Source organism: Pteropus alecto, unplaced genomic scaffold (assembly GCF_000325575.1).
Source record: "Pteropus alecto unplaced genomic scaffold, ASM32557v1 scaffold65, whole genome shotgun sequence".
NCBI classification, from domain to species: Eukaryota; Metazoa; Chordata; class Mammalia; order Chiroptera; family Pteropodidae; genus Pteropus; species Pteropus alecto.
In genome coordinates, this window is record NW_006439191.1 from 9,162,472 (window position 1) to 9,184,916 (window position 22,445).

Consider the following 22,445-nt stretch of genomic DNA (forward strand, 5'->3'; position numbering starts at 1 on the left):
GGCAGGGGTGCGTCTCGCGGGGAGGTCGTCCCGCGCGGGGCCGTGTCCCGGGACCTGGCCGATTGTGCGGGTGGCGCGAGATGGCAGAGGTGGCATCCAGGGGTCGTTGCTTCGAGGGTCCTGACCGGACCGGTGAGGATGATCGTGCACCTCTGGGCTGCGGCATCGTAGAGCTTCGTGTTCGGTTAATGCCGCTGTGTGTGCGCGCGCGTGTGCGTGCGTGTGTATGTGCGTGCGTGTGTGTGCGCGTGTGTGTGCGCGTGTGTCATGTGGATTTCGGCAGAATGTTTTACATTCCTCAGAAAGCTTGAACTCTTCATCCAGGTCCCAACTTCTGCTGCTTTACCTTCCTCATACCGATAGTTCTTTGAAGTTGTCTTTATTCATCAAACTTCAAAGTTTCCTTCTGGAGCCTTCTCTCACCCTGTAGGGTTGTCTTACTCCCTTTGTCATGGAATGAACTTCTAAATGCCTTTAGAATTACGGTGATAGTCGCATAGCAAGACAGCGCTGTCAACGTTTGCAGTTGCAATTCACTGTTTTTCTGCCAAACTTTCTAACACATTTTTACTCAAAGTTACCCTGTTGGGTTTAGTTTTTCAGTTTAACCAGAAAGGACAATTTTAGATTAGGGTGCATCCAGTTATGAGCAACAACTAAGAACTTACTGTAATTTTTTATTTTTGCTACAAGGAAATAAATATGTTTTCCATTGGCAGTATTTTAGAAATATTAACAACCCGAGATCTGTTTGTTATATACACATTCGCACACTTAGTTTCACTTAATGGCCAGCCGTATAGTATGCGGGCTTGTTTTTATCATTTCCAGAGATAATCGTAATTAGTTGTCTACATTGTATTTATGTTTTATTGGCTGCAATTAATATGTACTTCATCTACATCATATAATGTCTCACTTCAGTGTAATTACAAAGATTCTCCTAGCTTCATGTAGATGGTAAGTGAATTGGATTTTTGCTACCAACTGGACGAAATAGCTAAGGAGAACTGTAACATTGTTGTTGGTGGAGGGTGATGTCTGATGATTGTTTCATGTTTTAAGTGTTAAATTTTTTTATTTTTAAAATTATTGTATTGGTACAGTTAATTTTCAGATCTGATTGGGTGCTCCGACTTGCACTAATTCACGTAAGCTAGAACATTTAATATTGGTGCCTTGGCGTCTTGCTAGCTTATAAATTCTTTTTTTCTCCAGCTTGTCGATGTATACTTGACAAATAAAAACTGTTTACATTTGAGGCGTACAATGTGCTGATTTGATGTGCGTGTACATTGTGAAACGATCAGCAGTCAAGCTCCTTAACGCACGCATCGCCTGAGTTAGCATTTTCCTTTCTTTGTTTTTGCAGTGATAACACTGAAGATCTACTCTCTTTCAAATTTCAAACACACGATATTATTAGCTATAGCATATAAACTCTTGAAAATCCGTGCTTGAGTTAGATAGATCGTTATAATTTCCTTATGTTTATGGGCACAGCTGATATTTACCGGTAGAAAGCAGTGCCTAAACGTAAACAATGCTTTAACACGTGAGTGAGCATATTGGATACTTTTCAAGTTAGAAAATGGAAATATGACACCGGTCTTTATGATGATTGAATTAACTGCTGTGTAGATTTCTACATGTCTTAATTTAATCTGATTTCTTTAAATCGGACAATGCTGTTTTTCTAGTAAGGCTTGTTCTGATTTTTCCATACAATCTTGGTTTAAAAGATGTATTCTCTCTCCCCTCCCCCCGCCACCCTTTCCCTTGGTTTTGAGAGATAAAGCGCTTGCGACACTCTTGAACTGGGAAGAGGAGGTCCTCCTCTTTGAAACACAGGACTTGCCTTCTGTAGTGAGTTTCCAGATACATATCTGTATGGTATGTTTGAAATTTGAGTGCCCTGTGTTCTGGATAATCCGAAATTTCTGTTCTTTGTTCTAATTGTAAAGTTTTGAGCTTTCTCCAGTTAAATTCTGTGTGTTATTCTGTAGGATTAAATGTATTTTACACTTTAAGCAGTTATGGCAGTTTTTTTTTTTATCAGGGTGCAGCAAATTACTAGTTATTCTTATAGATTTATTTATTTTTTCTGCTACGGTAAAATATCTATCTGCGTTGGGAGAACCATTAAGACAGTGATTACCCAAACTCTTCGTCCGCATATACTTCCACAGGTTCTTGTCCTTAATCGCCAGTTTGTAATCATGAAGTAATTGCTGTGTTGAGTTTTTTGGTTCTGCACTCCGATGATCAGTTCTGTAGTGCATACTCCGTTCCCGGTTGTCTGCGAACCCTAGTTAGAACGCCATGACCTGCCATTTGGTAGAATTGGTAGAATTCGGTAACAGCCGAGGAATACGGCTTTTGGACGAGGACATACCAAGCAGAGTGTCGACCTTCTGCTGAGTCACCATGCAGCTGCTGCGCCGCCTGTGACGTGAGCGTGGTGACGCGTAGTCGACCCCCCTTCTTTAGTGTCGCTCTTTGTCCTTTCTCGACTCTGAGTGAGACCTTTCTCTCGCAGTGACTAGGATGCCCCGGACCTCCGAGAGACCCAAGGAGACCAGAGCAGCCACAAAGGACTGCAGTCCTGTTTGAGCTTTGTCCGTTCTTCTGAGTCTGGCCCCCATAAATCGGTGAAATTTCCAGCCTCCAGGCGTGTGGTTGTGGCTTTGAACCACTGTTTACATTATTGTTGCTGGAAAAAGAGTTTTAATACTAAATTATAGTTGATCGGATTATGTAAGTGGTCTCTACTTAGTTTTGCTTAGACGAAGGCATCACAGTAAAGCGATGTGCTATACTTCACAATTGCAAATTCTGTAGAAAATACACGGATTGCCCTTCATCTTTATTATTAGTTTTTCTTATTTGCAGTTCTAAAGAAAAGAAAAACTATTGGATAAGAGACTTGGGCGGAAATGGGGGAGGCAGACCATTACCAGCGTGGTTAATGAGTGATGGTGGGAGCTGTCTGCAGTGCTTGGAAGGCGTATCTTAGCACTGAGGTTGTTCAGAATCGCTAGTGCTTGGTGAGAGTGAAAGCAGGACTTTTAGTTGGTTTTATCATTGTTTTAAAATACCCGGACGGACAGTGCATTCTCTTATTGTCTGCAGGGGGCCGGGAGAGAACTCGCGAATGACTTGGCACCTGGCGGAGGCTCTTGAAGTCCAGGTTCATATGGTAATTAGTGTCATGGAGAGGTTTAAGGGACAGGTTGCAATGTGAATAAAACAAGTATCAAGGTTTGTTTTAGCACTGACATTTGTTTTCGGCGCGGGTACTGATGAGAACAGTGAACTTAAGTAAAGCGGAGTCGGGAGGGCGTGCCCTGGGCAATGGTGCTAAGCCAGGGCCAGACTGTCCCCTGGGAACCCGTGACTCGGCAGATAAAAGGCATCACAGTCAACTCCTGATAGTTTCAACCTAAGTGATGACTGTCTCGTGGTAATTGAAACATCCTTTATTTAGGTCCACCCGTTGTTAATGTTTTACCCGATTTGCTTTGTCAGTTAACAACAAGAACACTTGTAATTAAAGTAGAATGCTCCTATAAACTGTATTCCCAAGTTGAACTGTTAACTTTATTTCTTTTCCTAATAAACAGTTAGTTTTTGGCTGCGATTCCAGCTAGTACCGGAAAGGACCTTGGGAGACGGTCTGATCGTACTTCCTTGAGCGGGGTAGACGCCGACGGGTCCTGGACGGGTGGGTTCTGATTTCTGAACATCTGTAGCATCTTCTTGAGTCTTATTATCCTGACATGTAGGAGTTATCATTCCTCTGTCCAGATATTCTGTGATATATACCTTGCTAGCTTCCCTTGGGTAATTCTATTTTATACCTTTAGGATTTCTACCTAATACTTTCTGTCTCTTTAGATGATTCACAAAGCCTCATCTTGGTTGATCTTTCAAGATTCTGAGTGTTTCATACCCTTTTTAAAGTGTGTTGAGCAAAGCTTAGAAGAGTCTGATGAATGTAGAATAACAGCAGGGATGATTTATGTATAGATTATTTACAAAATGCTTTTCCCATGTCGTCATTTGATCCTTAGAGCAGGACAGGCAATAACCCTATTTCAGCGATGAAAAAACCTGAGCGACAAGATTTAAGTGACTTGCTCAGTGCCCTGTAGAACTAGGCTCCGTTGGAAACAGGATGCAGTCCCAGGTCTTCTGACCCTAATTCCGTGTATCCTTTGTCCAGATTTGCTTATTTCTACTGCATTTCAGGTCCTTAGCGTATCATGTGTTTTCGAATGAACCTTAGAATCACTAACTTTCTCATTCTCCGCCTTCGCCAGCCCCACCTACTGTTAAGGAAATAAAGTGCTGATTCAATTTATTCCTTTTCTTCTGCACTTAAAATAATATTGCAGAATTAAAGTGAGTCTGTAGCAGCCACTTAATCTAATCTTCCGCTTAATTTTAATGCCCTTCCAACCCCTCCCAGAGGATTTAGGGACCTTTCGGGGAATGCTTAGGGCACCAAGCTGTTCACTCCCTTTTTATGCAGCCTGGTTCATTGTCGAGTGGCTCTAGTTATGAGGCTCTTCTTTTATTTATAACAGCCAAACTACCTGTTGTATTTTCTATCTGTTGGTTTTAGTTACACCGTCCAGAGCAACTCGGATGTATTTTGTCTTTGCTACTTAACATTTTGTCACGTATTTACAGACGACTGTCTCTTCTCCAGGTTAAATATTACCAGTGCCTAGATCTCTCACCATCCTGATCATCTTATTCTGGATGAGCCGGGTTGTCAGCATCCTGAAAAGGCGGGATTCTGGAATTGTCTACCCTATTTTAGATGTCTGAGCAAGGCGGCAAGTAGTGGGACTCTTACTTTCTGTGAGGTGGACACCATACTGTTATTGCATATTCAATATTCTTGAAGTCCAAAAAGACATTGACATTTAAGCAGACACAGCTTACCCTTATATTAAACATTTGCTAAGCCAGAGCGCCCAAAACTGTCATAGGAACTCAGTCTGTACTTGTGTAACTGATGTTTACACTGAAGTGCAGGACTTCACGCTTCTTGCTGCTAAATTGCATCCCGCCTGCGTTTTAGCAGTTGGGCATTGCAGCCTGCAGAGAGATTTGGGTCTCAGGTTTCAACTTGCTGATCAGCCATCCGTTCTGGCGTTGTCGTCTACGTTTGTGATACTTACCTTTTAAAGCTTGTGTTGAGTTAGGGCTGGCTTTGCACTGAGTATAGCTAAGTAGCTAATGCCCCCTGTAGGGCTTACAGGCAGGTCATCTACAGATACTTTAGACAAAGTTTTCTGCAGAAAAGTGTGGCAAGTCATAGTTGGCTAGACCTGGTGCCCTTACTTCCTGGGAGACCCAAGACTTCCTTATAGGCCATTCCAGAACTCTTGCTGGATTTTCTGCTGCCGCTCACTCACTTTTACATGACTATCTCTGAAGAACAGAAAAAACAAATCGTTAGAATTGTGTTCCAACATACCTGCCTCTCTCCAAGCCCTCAAAACAAAATGTTACCGCTTTAATCTAGAATAGTTGAAAACTTGATTTAAAGACAGTATCTGGGACCTGCCATTTCTTATGTTTATGATTTTGCTTTGGAGTTTAGTCTTTGAACTATATATGAACTCTTATCCATACCAAAGATTTTAACAAAGTGCCACGAGCTATAAAAAAGTTTTTAAAAAAGACATGGAAACAAGAGTTAATATTCTTGTAAACTAGTCTTGCCAACGGCCTTAGGCCATTATTATTATATAGATGTATAATTATATATATATGTGTATATATATACACATATGTATGTGTATACATATATATATATATGTAGATTATATAGACAGTTTGTAGAGATTCTTTCCATCCATATCCAACCATTTATATTCAGCTGTTATATTGCAAACTAATAATCTCTTATGTAGACACATTTTTAAAGCTTTGGTTCAAATCTTAGTTCTTTATTTCCATATTTTTAAAGTTGTCTGATAGCTATGTGTAGCTTTGAAGAAAGAGTCTGTCGGTTGGTGAGATTAATTCTGTGCTTATTAGGTAGCTAGTGGGAAGTTAGACATGCAGTAATACTTGGATTTTCCTTCAGTCAGCAGCATAATAGTAGAGGAATAGGAGGAGCCCTGAATGGGGGTTCGGGGTTTCTGGTTCTGTGTTGCCAGTGGGCCGTGTGATTGCGTGAGGTGCTCGGCCCCTTTGCCTCTGCAACTTCACGTGAGCAGGGGCCGGGTTCCGTCAGTGTTCTGGTTCGCTCATTGTTCTGGCAAGCCTGGCGGGTCACTCTTTGGCAACTGCTTCGGAGCCCTCGTGGTCAGCCTTCCCCACGTCCAGGATGGCCGAGTTACGGCCTTCAGGACCCTTTTCAGCTCCGATGGACTAGAGCTTTGCTGTCCCGACAGTAGTCACCAGTGCGGAATTACGGTCAGGGCTGAGATCATTAAAACGGGTTTTCATCCATCTGTGTTTCCGGTGGGACACTGAACACCATGGGGGGTGCAGGGTCATCCGTTGTTGTAGGGAACTGTCCCTAGCGTCACAGGACATCTGGCATTGTCACCTCAGTCATTCTCACAACCAAGAAATGTTTTCACTCACTTTGAAAACACCTCTTACATTTTAAATTAAACCATATTATTTTTCAGCTTTATCAACTTAAAAGCAGCTCATTTCTTTTCAGAGTGTGCATGTAGATAACAAATATGTTTTAATGTCGCAATTCCGATTTCATCAGTGGTAGTTGTCTTGAACGGCATGTTAAGAATTCTGAGACAAAGACCGCCCTCAGTAGGAAGGAGTCTTGTGACCGAGTCGTCATATCTGCCGTAGGTGGAGGGGGTCGCCTGTCACGTGCTTCATCTCTGACGTAGCTCGGGGGATCTGACCCACTGGGCACCAGCGCCCCACGCCGGGGGATTTGGAAGTATATGGGGAAGTTTGGGGCTGTCGCAGCGATGGGATGCGTGTTTTTTGTAGTTAGCATTTAGGGTTTGGGAACCGAGATGCCGAATGAACCGCAGTGCCCCGATAGCCCCATATGGCGGGCAGACAGCCCGTTCAGAAGCTCGCTGTCCCTGGTTTAGAAATATCATCTAGCTTGGAGAAGAGTCCAGTTATGGAACCTGGTTCCGAGCGGATGGTCTCTGGGACTTAAACAGAGACCAGATGTCTGCTAGTCAGATCGTTTTATAGGTGTCTTTGCATTGAGTGCGTTATTGTACCATGTGATGTCCAGGGTCTCTTCCAGCTCCGTGATTTCATGAGTGAAAGTCAACAGTCAGCGGGCCATGGCCCCCGGGCCAAATCTGGCCTGTGTTAGTCAATAAAGTTTTATTGGTACACAGCTTTGCTCTTCCTTTATGTACTGTTGGCGACTTTAAGGCTACAGTGACAGGTAAGTAGTTGCCCTGGAGACCTTCTGGTCTGCCCAGCCTGCCTACTTCTGGCCCCTTACAGAAAAGGTAGACAGATACCTGGTTTCAGTAACGCTTTTTGAATGGAACCAGAGTGTGAACTTACGTTCCTAGGTGTGGGATTCTTGTATCCTTAGAAGTTTTCTGCCTGTAGTGATTCTAAGATCCTTTTCTATGGCATTTTAGCACTGAGGACTAACCTGTTCATGGATCAGCAGTAAAACCTAGAGCTGGAGGATTCTCAGACGGATTCTGCAAATATCACAAAGTAAATACTGCAGAGTCTACATTAATTTTTGAGTGGCGATGATTTTCCTAGAGTTCGAGTATGTAAGGTAGAACGACTTTGCATTTTTAGACTCTAGCGTTGCAGATCGCGTGCTGCCCCGTTGCGCAGTCCTGCAGTTGGTAAGCACGGGCGATCTGCAGTAGCATTTGCTGTTCAGTGAGACACGCGGACGGTTATTGCCTCTCAGAAGCCTGCGTCAGAGTGTTGGTAAGTGGATCATTAGTGCTTGTCGCATAGTCCCCGGCACACTCGCCTGCAGTCTCGTCCTTTGCCCGCTCTGTCATTTCCTCTCTTGGATGATGACGTGTCCTCATTTCACAAGCGCCCCGTGCATTAAAATACCCATCCGTCTGTCTTTTGTTTTTAACCTCTCCCTCAGATGAAATCTCCATTTCTCTCATTATCAATAGCTAATCCATAATTATTTGAGTTAATTGAGAGTAAGGTGTGGGAAAACTGATAGACCTCATGCTCACATACTTTATGTCAATTATGTTTTAAAGTGAAACTTGTAACACTACAAAAACCTGTTAACCCAGAGGCTTAGCAGGTGGTTGCATGTAGACGGGCTGCTCACTTACTTCATTGCTTCAGACTTCCTCAGTTTGGACTCCCAGGTTCTAAGGGAATGCGTTTCTTCCCCAGAGGAGATGACAAGAAAGAAGAATGGGAGGAGACGGGACCTCTTCCAGCTTGACAGACAGGTGTCGCTTGTCCGTCTCCTGGCCCTTCCTCTGTCATCGCGTTACATGCTGTTTGTTTGTTTGTTTGCTTGTTTACATATTCTTCTTATGAAGTACACCTCACCTTAGCTGCAGCTTCCTGTCTCCCGGCTCGCATTGGGTAAACACTCCTATTTATATGGCGTCGAGGTGTGTATCCTTCCATGCGACTTAAGGTTTTACGCTTTGCTTTTCAGAACAAATAAATTCTATTGACACCAGTTTTTCCCACCAAGGAATAAAAGTCACACTCGCTGTGACTCCCTGGTTGAAAATGGCCCTCGCGATACTGGTCCCTGTCGATCGCGTGTCCTGTGCCAGCCACTGCAGTGGGTGTGATCGCTCCTCCTGGCAGTGGTGGCCGTCGTGCAAGGAAGATGCTTGTAGTTCCCCTTCGTAGGTGAGGAGGCGGAAGCCTGGAGAGATTAAATAATTTGTCAGCTTTGACGCTGCTGGGGCGTAGCTGATTTGAAAGCCCTCCTGCTTTCGATTATACACGGATTTCCTCTGCATTTCAGAAGCGCCGTAAATGTTTTCACTGCGCATTCCTAAGGTGCTGTTTAGAGAGTGTGAGCCGCGTGTCGATTCCGCAGTTTATTTTTGTTTTTTGTATACCCGCGCACTCTGAGAAGCGTTTTATGATCCACTTGTTCCACATTAGACTTTTATGAGATGCAGTCGTTTTGTTATTGATCAGTGTTTTTTCCAAGGACGGGACCATAATTAGTGGAGCATCTAAAGCAGAGGATGCTAATGATATTTGCTGCGGACACAAAACCAGTAACAGAGAGGTGGCCGCTAACGTAGGAGCCGGTCACGTGAGAGCTCCGTTCCTGTGGAATGTCAGCCACGAACTTTCCTCATATTCCAGCAGGCTGCGGGGCAGGGCTGGAGTCCAAGCTTTGATTAAAATCACCCAGCCTCCCCGTTTTTTCTCTTTACAACCGCCACTTATTGCCAGCTGAAAGGATGATGGAGAGACCGATGAATGCATTTCCATCTGCTGCAAAAAAAATTTTTAGACGGTTTCATTCTTTTTTAAACCTGGATAAAAAGGCTGCTTTGAAGGGAAGAGTAAATTGCTGGCTACCAAATAAGTGGTCATTAGAGTCTGGCTCAGGAAGATGTAAGATGTTCAGACGATTCTGACGGCGGTAGCTCCAGTGAACAGCTGAGTCCCAAGCGGTTTCTCCCCGGGGTGGCGGTGGGGAGGTGGCATAAGAATTCAAGCATTCTTGGGAGTCTTCCTTTTCATCCCCAATTTGTTGGTTTTAAATGGAGGTGTCACCTTCCTTGAGACTGCATAGGTTTTCTTCGGCTGTCAAGGTCAAATGCGAACCACACTTTGAGAACGCTCTGCAGTAGATGCTCTTACACATTGGAACGTGAGAGAGCGAAGCTGTTTCAAATACCCTGTGTCTCTGATTCCAGCCCCCCCACCCCATCCCTGCCCAAGGCTGGAGAGGGGGCGTGCTGAGTTTCTGTTCTGGTTGATGGTTCTTTATTCTTTTGGACTTTATTATTGTTTTTTAATGGTTGACTCTCAAGATCTCTTCAGCAGCAGGATATAACAGGAAAATGTCATTAGTCCCTTAATACTGTCACCTAATTATTGGTAATAAGATCTCTGGGCTCAAGCGAGCAGATTAGTGATCACCTTTATGCTTTTAGTACTTTTTAATGATTTCACTTATGGTCGTTTGCTGTTGGATCCAGATCACTCACTGTGTTTGCTGATTGTTCTGTGATGGGCATCAGGCTTATCCACTCCTGTCAGGGACTGGGGGACTGAAATACGATTTCTTTATTTAACTGCTGCTTAAGGCGCTTGTTGACACTCCCGTGGCTGCAGTGCTGTGAAACAGTTTTAGAAAGAGGACAATAATTATACGGCTAGCTAACAATGATTAGATATTTACCGTGTCCCAATGACTGTGCTAAGTGCTCTACATCCGTTATATCTAATTTCATCCTCGCTGCAATCCTTTTAAAGGCCATTATTATGCCAGCTTCACAGATACAGACACTGAGGTATTTGGAGGCGAAATAGCTTGCCCAGATTAACGGCAGTGGGAGCTGGGAGCTGGGATCTGAATCCGGGCGACCTGACTTTCGGGCTGTACGCACGTAGCCTCACCTGCTCTGCCTCACCTGAAGCTGGCGCCGTCTGTTTTCTGCATAATACAGCGCTGGTGAAGGCTTCGTCATGGAAACTCCCCATTTCGTTTCCCGTTAGAGTCTGTGCACACATGCAGGATTTTCCGTTTCCGTTCTAACAAAACTTTTCATCTTTAGCTTTAGTGGCTACAGAGTGGTTTCTCGCAAAGCATTTTCAGCTTTTAGATTTTTATTCCGGTGAGAGGATCGTGTCGACTTGCTGACTCTTTGGCATACGTCCTTTAAAGCTGGGGTAGTCGAACCTTCGTCCTGGTAGAAATGAACAGTTCAAGCAGTTCTTCTTTATTTTGGGTTGTTATCATCATTTTCGGGGCAGATTGTCATTTGGACTTTATTTTAGACACGTACGGAAGTTAACTTTTATTCTGTAAAATGTACTGATTGGGAACTTCTGGAAGCGTCCTGTGTAGAAGAGAAAAATATCTCAGAATTCAAAATTGGCCATGAGAATTTAAAAAAGGGAGTGAGGGCGTTGATAATCCATATGTGAGTTGTCGAATTAGAAGTTTTTCACATTTTTCGACCTTAGAGTTAATCTTTATAACACTATTACTGAGAAATACTTCACTTAGTGAACTTTTACGGAACGCTTTAATTTTTGGAGCACAATTTCTAAATTCATGAAAAAATCTTCATACACAATATGTTATTTTATTGTGTTTCAGGATTCTACACTGATCCCTAATTTTGACTAAATTGGATTAAGTGAAGTGAGTTACACGTCTTTGAGGTGAGATACTTAATAGCCTTCCTTTTAGTTCTGGAAAGTTTGGGGCGGGGGGGAGTGGGCAGCCATCTAACAGAGCAGCAGCCGGGTTTTCTTTGTCCCGTACGAAGTGTTGACCTTCGCGTTTTGCCGTAGAAGGACATTCGCTTTGGATTGTTCTTAATCTTTCTTCTGAAAACCTAAGCACAGCGTTAGAACAGTAATGCGCTTGAGGTACTACATACGATGCCATTTTATATAGAAGATTTTTAGTCCCGAATAAGATGAAGGAACATACAGGAAACCAAGGAGGCGAGTATGACGGAATTCTGTGTAATGGTTGTGGTACTTGGTGAGAATGGTGTGGTTCGGCAGCCTGAACCAAAGAGCTGCTTATTCCTGAATGCGCTCCAGGGTCACGGGAGGAGGAAAGACAAAGGGATTTGCTCATCCCGTGCCAGGCACTGTGTTAGGTGCTTGCACGTTAACTCAAATCCTAGGCTGAAACGTTTGTCTTGTCTTGTTCTTAAAGATGAAGCAACCGAAATGTAAACAGATGACTTGTCTGTGGCTAGAACAAATACATGCCTAGCAAGGATTCGAACCCAGGAATATCTGACTCCAAGGCCTGACTTCATTCTGTCATGTCACGTGCATTCTGTCTCCTTCCGGACTGTCTTGTGATCCCGTATTTTCCATTCCGCTGCTTTTCTCTGCGTGGTCGCCCTCAGACGTGTTTCTTAGCGAAGTCTAAACGGAGGCGATGTCTTTGCCTTTCTCTGAACAGCAGGATCGACCCGTTCTCGAAATGGACTGTTGTTTCCATGAGATATTAGAATTCTGGGACTTGATCTTTTAACCTCTGAAGTCACAAAATGTTTCAATGGACCCATCTGCATTTGTCCTTTTTTCTTTCCTTCTGAGCATTTCTTCATGCATATCAGCTGTAAGGTGAATTGTTTTTTAATTTATTCCCCCCCACCCCCGCCATGGGGCTTTATGTGGGTCTTTACTCTGGTTCCCCACCTTGCGTAGGGCCCGTTACCCCGTTTCCTATGGCTTCCCTTCCCCCCACATCAAGTTCATGCCAGCAGGACACGCAGAGGCTCCTGGGACACTTGGCGCCTTCAGAACCAAGTCACCTCTTTCGATTGGTGCTTTCTCATCGTCTCCCTCGCTTTATCGCTAGCTCTGCCATCTATTTTAAAAAGGAACTTGAAAATATTTAGTCCAGTGTTTTTAGGTGACCTCTGTCTAGCCATCACGTCTGCATCGCCGGAGACAGAAGTCCACGTTGTCACTGCGCTCGCTTGGCGGGTTTTGCAGTGACCCTGGGAAGCGGGCGGTGGACTTTTCCATGTACTTCTTTCTCACGTGCCCGTTGCCAGTAACTGGCAAAACGCTTTCACTGAGAGTCGTAAGAAATAAACCGCTTGAAGGGTGATGACAGGGTTTAGGAAGAAAGCTCACTGGAAATTGATGGACTGTTTTATCCACTCGGAGGCGCGGAGGAGACACTGAGCAGGTGGCGGACGTCTCCTCCGTCACTCACCTAAAATGTAGTTACAGCGTCCATCGGTTTACGTATCGGGGCAAATGGAAACCTTTTAAGTCTTCTCTACAAATATTGGTAAAAAGCAGTAGCCCTCACATTGAGGAGGTGACCTCGACTTGTCCCATTGGCCAGAAACACAGTTCAGGTGACAATACAAAGTGGGTGAAAACCAGGGACTTGGATGTACTATGTTTTACTGACACGTGGCTGAAACTTTAGAATGAAAACTATACGGTCTTTGTTTGTGTTTGTATATATGTGCGTGTCTATGCGTGTCTTAGGTATCGATGACATTTTTCTCTCTCTGCAAGATTATTACCAAATTAATTTATAAAATCCTTAAAGGGGTTCTATTCAAATGCCTTAGAGAGTAACACGTGCTTATATCAGTGAAGTGTTCCTAGAACGCTCAGAAACACAGACACTGACCTAAACTTTTTTTAAGCTTATGTGATCTGGGATAAGCTTTGGTAAATAAAGCTAGTTCGAAGATTGTTGGTAAAGTAAAAATTTATGTCTTTAGAGTTGTCACCATAAAATATAATGCTATCTACGTTTACTAGTCAAATAAGTTTAAGTTACCTCTGCTAGATGTTTAAGATTATACAAATATAAATCCAACCTAAGAACAAAATGTACAATAAAAATAAATTGCTCGATGTATGTCAAGCACAATAGTAAAAAAAAAGAAAAAGAAAAAGAAAAAAGGGAAGAAATCATGTTTAACTTTTTAGATTCTTTGCTTTTGCAGTGTGTTTCATACTTGCCTGATTTGTTCATGAGAAAATAACTTAAAATCATGGTTAGCTTTGTTTAACGTCTCATGACGTTTTCATGAACAATTCAGGTGTAATTATTAAGAGCAAGTGAATTAATGTGTGTAGGGTAAAAGTTTATAAATAAACTTTTCAATAATAATTATGTTTTTATAATATGTCTACTTAAAAATAGTTTCCAAAATCTTTTCGGTAACTTGAAACCTTAAAGTTGTACTAGATGAAGTGAAATGATGGCTATTCATTGAATATCTAGTTCATTTCCAAAATAAGAGGAAATACTGAAACATTAATTGCTTAACATAATAAACTTATCAATTTTTGATATCTCTGGACCAAAGAAACCTGGGTGTGTTAGCAAACGTGTCCTTTGCCGCACTGAAAACCTGTAGTAAAAGGAAGCATGTTCTTCTAGAAATTGTGAAATGGCGTATCCATACACATTTGCGAATCTACTACAGGATGGTGGTACGTGGCAGACAGTTCACAGTTGATTCCTAGTTTTCACTGAAAATTAGGGATACTAAGGATTAAGGACAAAGAGGAAAAGTTTCTGTATACAAAGTATGTAAAGAAAATAGGATGTGTTCGTGATACAGAAAAGTATATGAGGTATGAAAGACGTGTTTTTGTTAAGAGAAGAAGAAAGTAATTCGTCCAGAAGTAGAATCACTGGCTGTTCCAGAAGACGGAGAGGAAAAAGACAAAAACTACATTTTTTTAAAGTTTAGACGGTTTGAGGAAAAGGAATTTTATGTGTAGTCAAGCTGCTAAGATTGAATAGACTTATTTATAAGTTTAAAAAAAAGATGAGCCTTTATATCAAAAGTATACTGATAAGAAAGTAGAATGACCAAGTTTTTTTGGATCATTGGTCCACTCTTGGAAGAAATTGTAAAACATATATATATATTTTTATCTTTTAAGTCATCTGTCTAAGAGAACCAAGATTTTGTGTCTTATCAGAATGATTTCCTGGACTTCATATTGTCTTTATCAGGCTCTTTGATTCCTTAGGAAAACCATATCTCCTCAATGTTGGAAGAGCTAGAGGTTCATTAACAACTGTTGCCACTTTGGTTAGATAATTATTATTTCATAATCATCTGTGATCCTATTTAATCAAGTGCTTTTGACATTTGTGATAAACTTTCCCAAATCAAATTCTAAATAAAGTCTTTTGACTTAAACTAGCTTTGAATTTCCCAGAGGGTCCCTGGAAAATCTCAAAAGACTTGTTTTTCACCTTGTAAAAGAGAGATGTTAAACTAATTAGGTTCATCGGACATATTAAACCATTTGGGAAGCATTGTCAAATAAGAAGTGACAGAAACCTTCTTTAAACTTATATTTGTATGGATATATGTTATTAATATAAATATTTTAGAATTGCGCAAAGTTGTTGAAATTTGTCAATACCTTCGACGTTCACGATACATTCAGCATCACATTATCGGTCATAATTCCAGTTATGTTAAAATATTATGTCACTGAAATAAACAAATTTCCTTGTCAACTACATTATAATGACCCCCGATCAGATCTTTAACCATGGCCATTTTGAAGTTCTTTGTCATTCACAGACCATTGCTTTTTACTCCTGGTTCTTCTCTGAAAGAGTTTCTAATCGAATGCTCAGTGAGGGCGTCACGTGAACAGCCCGACCTGGGACCATGCCAGTGCCCTGAGTAATTCTCCAAGCTAATGAAGAAGTTGATGAATTCACAAAACTGCTCACCCAAGATCAAACAGAACAAGAGTTAATTACACGAGACTGCGTGAACTGATGAGGATGATTATAATTTTTTTAATGACTTTCTGTTTGAAACCTTACTGGTTCTTTAATGTCTTTTTTTGGTTTCTCTTTTCTCTTAAGCTATCTATAACTTAGAGCACTTGGATAAATTGTACCTTTGTGAACAAAGATGAAACAGTTTTCTCCCTACCTGGTCCCTCCAGAATTCAGAAACGCTTAAGGAGGATTTTAAGTTTCATGGCAATATAGTTATTTGCATAAGTTCAGTGAGAATCTGTTTTCCTTTCAATAGGACATAATCAGCACTGGTTCTGTTGCCCAGCCTTGACTGGAATGTCATGTTTGAGAATGACGTCTAAAGTCAGGTATGCCACACACTTCTAAGGAACTAAGGTGGTCTTTATTGGTCTTCATTAAGCTCATGCTTATAAAACTCTTTAAAAACAGCAGCAACGGGCCTGGTACCTGGCTTGCAGAGTTCCCAGCCTGTCCGGCGAGTAAGGAAGGTCACTCACCTCCTGGGACACTCGGGAACCGTAACGTGTTTTGGGAGCCTCAGAACGAGAGGAGTTCAGCCACGTCTGTCGTTCCTGGAGGCGAAGACGGGTGGCGAGTTTCCGGCTGGGCTTCCCAGCCTTGAGAGGCTTTTATGTAAAGTCAGATATAAGATTTCTCATTAAAAGATCCAGCAAAGCAAACTTAAGCAGTCTGTGTAGTTAATCACTATTCTTGCTGCGCTCATGTCAACGATCAGGCCAAATTTAACGAGACTGGACTTTTTTGCAGACGAATTAGTCTTACCATCATTATCTTTGATGGAAATGGGATAACTATGGAAAGAAAAATAATGTTTCAGTAGAAAACTATTGCACACCCGTGTGAGTCTTAAGTTCTAGTCCTGTTCATTGTCCTTAAGGTTTTTTATTTAATTTAATTATTATTATTATTTTTTATCTACCTGTAAATTGAACTGGGTCCTGAATTCTTCTGGTTTCCTCCAGTATCTGGCTACAACCCTCCAAGTTGACATTTCTGAGTTTTCTGCTACCCTCTGACTTGGACTCATCGAGAACTAAAACTGGTCTCTTCCTGAACCCCTGCAAGCTGAGGCTGGGTAACCTGATTTAAACTTCAGAGAAATCACCACAGCAGACCACGTGTGGGCAGCTGTCACGCCTGTTGTTGTGTGGGCCACTCAGAAAGGTCACTGGGACACCCGATGACCTCGGCAGAGACATTCAAACTGCGAACCAGGAAAATCCAGGTTGCCCCTGCCTGTCCTCACACCGTTATCTAGAGATGCCTGGAGCCCAGTGTCCGGAAATCTTAACTAAATGCCTTCTGGACCAAAAAAATGGGTTTATAGTTTGTTCTAACCATTAGCCTTTGTTTTTCTTTTGTTTCTGTATTAACGCCCCTTACAAAATGCCCGATTGCTCACACCATTAGAGCCCTAACTCGGGGGACATCTGCAGTCCCCAGCATCCCGCCGCCTCCTGACATGGAACACAGCCGTCGAAGCTGACCGACCCACCTCAGCGCTGCGACTGGCTCAGTGGGTCCTGGGACAGTCCATCAACTCAGTTTCTGGACTATGAAACTTCTTGGGGACGTTTCAGATGGGGGAATGACAGAGTTCAGGATATGCTACCCCCAAATACGGCACCTTGGCAGGTTGACTGTTTTCAGCTGAATGAATTTGAGAAGTGGCAGGTACAGGAAAGACGGTTTCTGGAGCAGGTTGTAGGACCCCCAGGCGAGAGGAGGGAGCACCCTTATCTCCAGAGGTAGGAGGACTGACAGGGAGCCGAACAGACGCGCCTCACCTCGCTCAGTCTCCCCGCCCCGCCCCGCCCATCACTCACACACCTTTCTGTCCTCTGTCACGTTTCCATGACTCTCTCTTTTCATCAAACCTAGTACGAAAACTCAGGTTTAACCATTTCTTTGGTCTTCATTTCCTTACAAAGTCTCCTGTATCACATGAATTTATGTTAAATAGATTTGTATGCTTTTCTCTCATTAATCTGGCCTTTGTTATAGAGACCTAGCTGAGAACTTAGAAGGCTTGGAGGTTAAAAGACATTTTTCTTCCCCTATGAGAAGCACCAAACGACTTCCAAAAAAACTTGAAAATGCCTCACTGGAGGCTTGTATTGACTGCCCTCTTGAGGAAGAAAAAGGAATCTGAACACAAATCTCTTCTGATGGGGCATTAACTATTGTTTTGTATCTTATAGCTTATTCTGAGATGAACGGGAGCTAAGGGTTACTTGATCTGAGCATGGATTGCCATGTGTACAGCTCAGGTATGAGCAAATACTCTGAGATTTATAACCGTAAGGTTGAAATTACCACGAACGTGTCAAAACGTATTCGTATCGACATTTTGCAGTTCGTTCTGAGGATTTCTCAAGGGCCTCAGTAATCTTCAAAGAGCCGATAACCATTCATCAGTTCTTTCAATATTAGGCTCAAAAATAGTTTTTCCTTTTTGATAAATATTTTATGCAAGAGTTTTCCTCGTATGTTTTAGTTCATTTTTAAGTGAAAAAAAATCATGCTTTATCAAAAATGATACCTGCACTGTTTTTTACTTATTCTCTTTATTTAGAGTAAAAATTAGGAGGGCATCTAGAAGTAGAAAATAACTTTAGAGAAGTGTTTTCTATATTCTTTTTTTTCATATAACCTTACAATATGATTACCTATATCAGAATGTATGTGTTTTCCTTTGCTCACTGGATAAACACTGTTAAAAATAACATTTTAATTGAAAAGGTGCTTAACACATATTTTTTAACGGGTTAAGATTAATGTTTTATCAAGTTATTTGTATAGCAGGCAGTCAATTTAGTGGTTTTGGCAGTTGTTTTCTGTCAGCTCTAATGGAAGAGATGGGCTTTTGAAAGGAAGCAGTTGCCCCGTAAATGTCGATGTCGAGTGATGACTGAATGCCTTCATCTGCACAGCCAGTGTAGACTCGGGACAGATTTCTCCCTGCCTTTTGCTCAAGTAGGTCATGTGATTTGGTGTTCATCACCGAGACTTGAAAATCTTCAGGTCTTACCAACCACATAAGTTGACCATGAAATCAAACAGTTGTTTCAAAGGACTGTTTGCAAATAACTCTTCTTTTTCGGTCATTGCAGTGAGAAGAAGATTGTACGGTTTGTGTATGCATGTGGGAACTTTGACCTTCGTTCCTGTCTTCTTTTTACTTCTTTAAAGCAAAGACGTCTGTCGTACTTTGTGGTTGGTCTTCCCCAATGGGCCCTGTTGTCGGCACAGTTAGCTTTGTGCATGAATGGCGTTTGGTAACTGTCTTTCAGAGGTGACAGTCAGCATCTGTGAGAGCGTGACCTCCGTGTTTTATTTAGATATGCTTAGTCCTTCTCTTTTAAGGTTGATGGGGAAGGAGCCTAATCCTTAAAGAATGGTAGCTTAGTTTGCGAGGAACCTGCAAAGTTTGTTTGGTGGCACGTAGGACTGATCGATCCTTTGGATGTAGATACTTGCATTGTTTTCAACATATTTACTATTAAAATTGTCCCTGGGTCCGTCCTTTCTTTTGCGAGATGTGTGTACATGTTAGTTAGATAGGACCTTTAGGATGCTGACCTTTGGTTGTAGTAATGTGAAATGTTAACTCTGTTGATTATCCTCTTAAAAACTGGGTTGTTTCAACTTCGAGAATTGCAGCATTATTATCTCGCGAGGGTGGCTTACTCTGTTTTAAGTATTACTCAGTTCGGCATTTACGTGCATACACACATACACATGTGGAATTGGGAATTTAAGTTAGGTAATAACATGTAAAAATGAGGAGATTATTTCAGAGGCAACAAGTTTAATTTTGGATGATAAAGATATTTTAATTTAACAAATATATGCTAAGGGCCCGTGATGTGTGTGGATGCTGCAGAGGTTTATAAACCCCCGTAAGTTCTTAGCCTTGAAGACCCTGCATCCTATAATTGCTGAATGTAAGTGTTGTAATAGTTCAGATGAGAGACATTTTCAAGGACAATTATTTCAGAGGCAACAAGCTTAATTTTGGATGATAAAGATATTTTAATTTAACAAATATATGCTAAGGGCCCATGATGTGTGTGGATGCTGGAGAGGTTTATAAACCCCTGTAAGTTCTTAGCCTTGAAGACCCTGCATCCTATAATTGCTGAATGTAAGTGTTGTAATAGTTCAGATGAGAGACATTTTCAAGGACAGAGAAATGAGAGAAAACTGTGGACACACTGACTTGGACTGGGGTAGAAGATGTAGGCGTAGAGGAGGCTGTGCCCAGCAGAGGGTGCCAGAGTGAAGGTGGGGAAGTGCGGACTGTGTCTTGTTTGCCTGAGGTATGTGACACACGCGCTAGGGGGTAGGGGACATCGAGTACCATCCCCAGGAGACTCTCAATCTCGTGAAACAGTGAGATGATTCATCATTCATTTCTTAACAACTGATTGGTAATTGTTTGCCAGTTACCAACTAGGCAGAAGAGTAAAGAGCAGGGGTTCTGAACCCCTGGGCGGTGGACCAGTACCAGTACCAGTCTGTGATCTGTCAAGAACCAGGCCACACAGCAGGAGGTGAGCGGCGGTCGAGCGAGCCAATCTTCGTCTTCATCTGCAGCCGCTCCCAGCACCAGTTCAGCTCCATCTCAGATCCTCAGGCATTAGAGGCTCACAGGAACACCAGTCCCTGATGCCATAAAGGTTGGGACTGCTGGCTTGACACAATGTCCCTGCGGTTCTTTTTAGTGAGCTAAATTAAGTATATCCTTCGGGTTAGTTTTTTTTTAAAGTGAACTGTTTGACTCTTACCCTGGTTCCATTACGCATGAGCTATGTGATGCTGGGCGAGTTACTCGACTCCTTTTAAACGTTCATTAAAAAAAAATCAACTGCAAAATAAAGTCATACCTTGCAGAGTTTTGGGGATGAAAAATAGTACATGTAAAGAAGCTAGTACAATGTCCGGTGCACAGGAGGGACTCAGTTAATTATGGTTATTCATTTTTGATCTAGGCGAACTATGTAACTATTTGTATATCATCGGTAATAAGTTCTATTGGTATCCACATTCGAGTCATTTGGACTGTTGAAGGCACCGAGTCGTCACATGTCCCTCCTCCTCCTTCCCCTCCCCCTCCATCTTGGTAAGGCAAAGACTGCTGACTATACCCCAGGGCGTACTTTTTCTTTCTTCTTCTGAGAAGTAGAATTCCCTAGTTAGCTAACCCGTGACCATCCAACTGTGACTATATTGCCCAGCTAGATATACCTAATCGGGGCCCTGTGACTCAGTTTGAGACCTTGGGCTGTGGAAGGAAGAGATGCGGGCAGCCTTTTGGGTCACCTTAAAGACAAAGTCATTTTCCCGGGTGGTCCTCATTTTCTTTTCTCTTTGGCGGGGACATAGCAGGAATCGAAGCAGCAGCCTTGGATCCAGAGGTGGACATGAAATGATGAAGAGGACAGAACCTCTGGGTTTCCTGGAGCAGGGTAATTTACCCACCCTGGATCACTCACTTACCTTTGAACTGTTATGTGAGAGAGGAGTAAACTTCTCTCTTAAACTCCTATGTCATCGAAGCCCTAGTGCTTTTGGATGTCTTCGTTATAGCTGTTAGTCTGTTGCAGTCTCCCTAGGGGCCTAAACAAAACGCTGCCATAAAGATTTGTAGGTTGCCTACCGAATGGAAGAAAATATTTGCAAATTATACGTCTGACGAGGAGTTAATATCCAAAATATATGAAGAACTCGTACAACTCAATAGCAAAAAACAATCTGATTAAAAAATGGGCAGAGCATCTCAATAGATTTTTTTTCCAAAGAAGTCACCAGATAAATGAAAAGATATTCAGCGTCACTAATCATTATTGACGTTCACTGCAGCATTATTTACAAAAGCCAAGACACAGAAACAACTAAATGTGCGTGGCTGGATGGGTGAATGGATGGATAAAGAAGATGTCTGTCTGTCTCTGTCTCTGTCTCTGTCTGTCTGTCTGTCTCTCTCTCTCTCTCTCACACACACACACACACACACACACACACGCAGGAATATTATCCAGCCATGAAAAAGAATGACATCTCGCCATTAGCAGCAATTCTGATGGACCTTGAGAGCATCATGCTAAGTGAAGTAAGTCAGACAGAATAAGATAACTACTGATCTCTTTTATATGTGGAATCTAAAAAAGCAAACCAAATCAGGTTCGTGGATATAGAGAGCAGGTCGGTGGTGGCTTGAGGTAGGGGGTGGCAGATAGGAAAATTGGGCGAAGGGGTCAAAAGGTACAAATTTCCAGTTATACAATAAATAAACCAAGGGGATGTAATGTCCAGCACGGTGACTGTAGCTAATAATACGATTTGCATATTTGAAAGTAGTTTGGAGAGTGGAGCTTGAAAGTTCTCCTCAGAAGGAGAAAAACCACGTAACTGTGTGGTGATGCGTGTTAACTGGCCTTACTGTGGCGATCATTTTGCAGTATGTACAAATATCGAATTGTTATGTCATGCGCCTGGAACTGATGTAATGTTATATCAGTTATAACTCAATAGAAAAAGACTTGTGGGTACTAGAGATTATAAGTTACTTAGTTCAGATGCATAGTAAGTGCTCGGTCAGTGTTATCTACTATTTGTTAAATCGTTTATTACTACCTGTTGTGGGTGGGGCACAGTGCCGAATATAAAGACCGTGAAAATGGTTTCTACTATCCCTGGATTTCCGAAAATTAAAAACAAGGGTTCTTTCAATTAAAAGAAGTGTAACATAATTAGCAACGACCGGTTACAGAGCAAAATTTTTATCGTGTTGAATATAATAGTAACCAAAAATATGCTGTATCTAGAATGAAGTAAGAAATGAGCAAGAGGACCCAATATGAGAAAAACGTACAGTTAAGATGTAAGCGAATGGAAAAATGTACGGAGAGATATTTCATATTACTGAATGTTATAAAATATGTCTCATAAAGGTTTATAGGTTTAATTAATGTTAAAAGCTCAAATAACGAGG

At 42.1% G+C, this 22,445-nt stretch overlaps 1 protein-coding gene across 1 annotated transcript in view; it reads left to right on the forward strand.

Moving 5' to 3' along the window:
* The first annotated feature begins 11,259 nt into the window (after positions 1-11,259).
* Positions 11,260-22,445, forward strand: part of DISP1 (dispatched RND transporter family member 1) — a 125,837-nt gene continuing 114,651 nt past the window's right edge. Inside the window, exon 1 of the mRNA XM_015592766.2 lies at positions 11,260-11,346. The gene's annotated coding sequence lies outside the window, so the exon portion shown is untranslated. The remainder of the gene's footprint in view (positions 11,347-22,445) is intronic.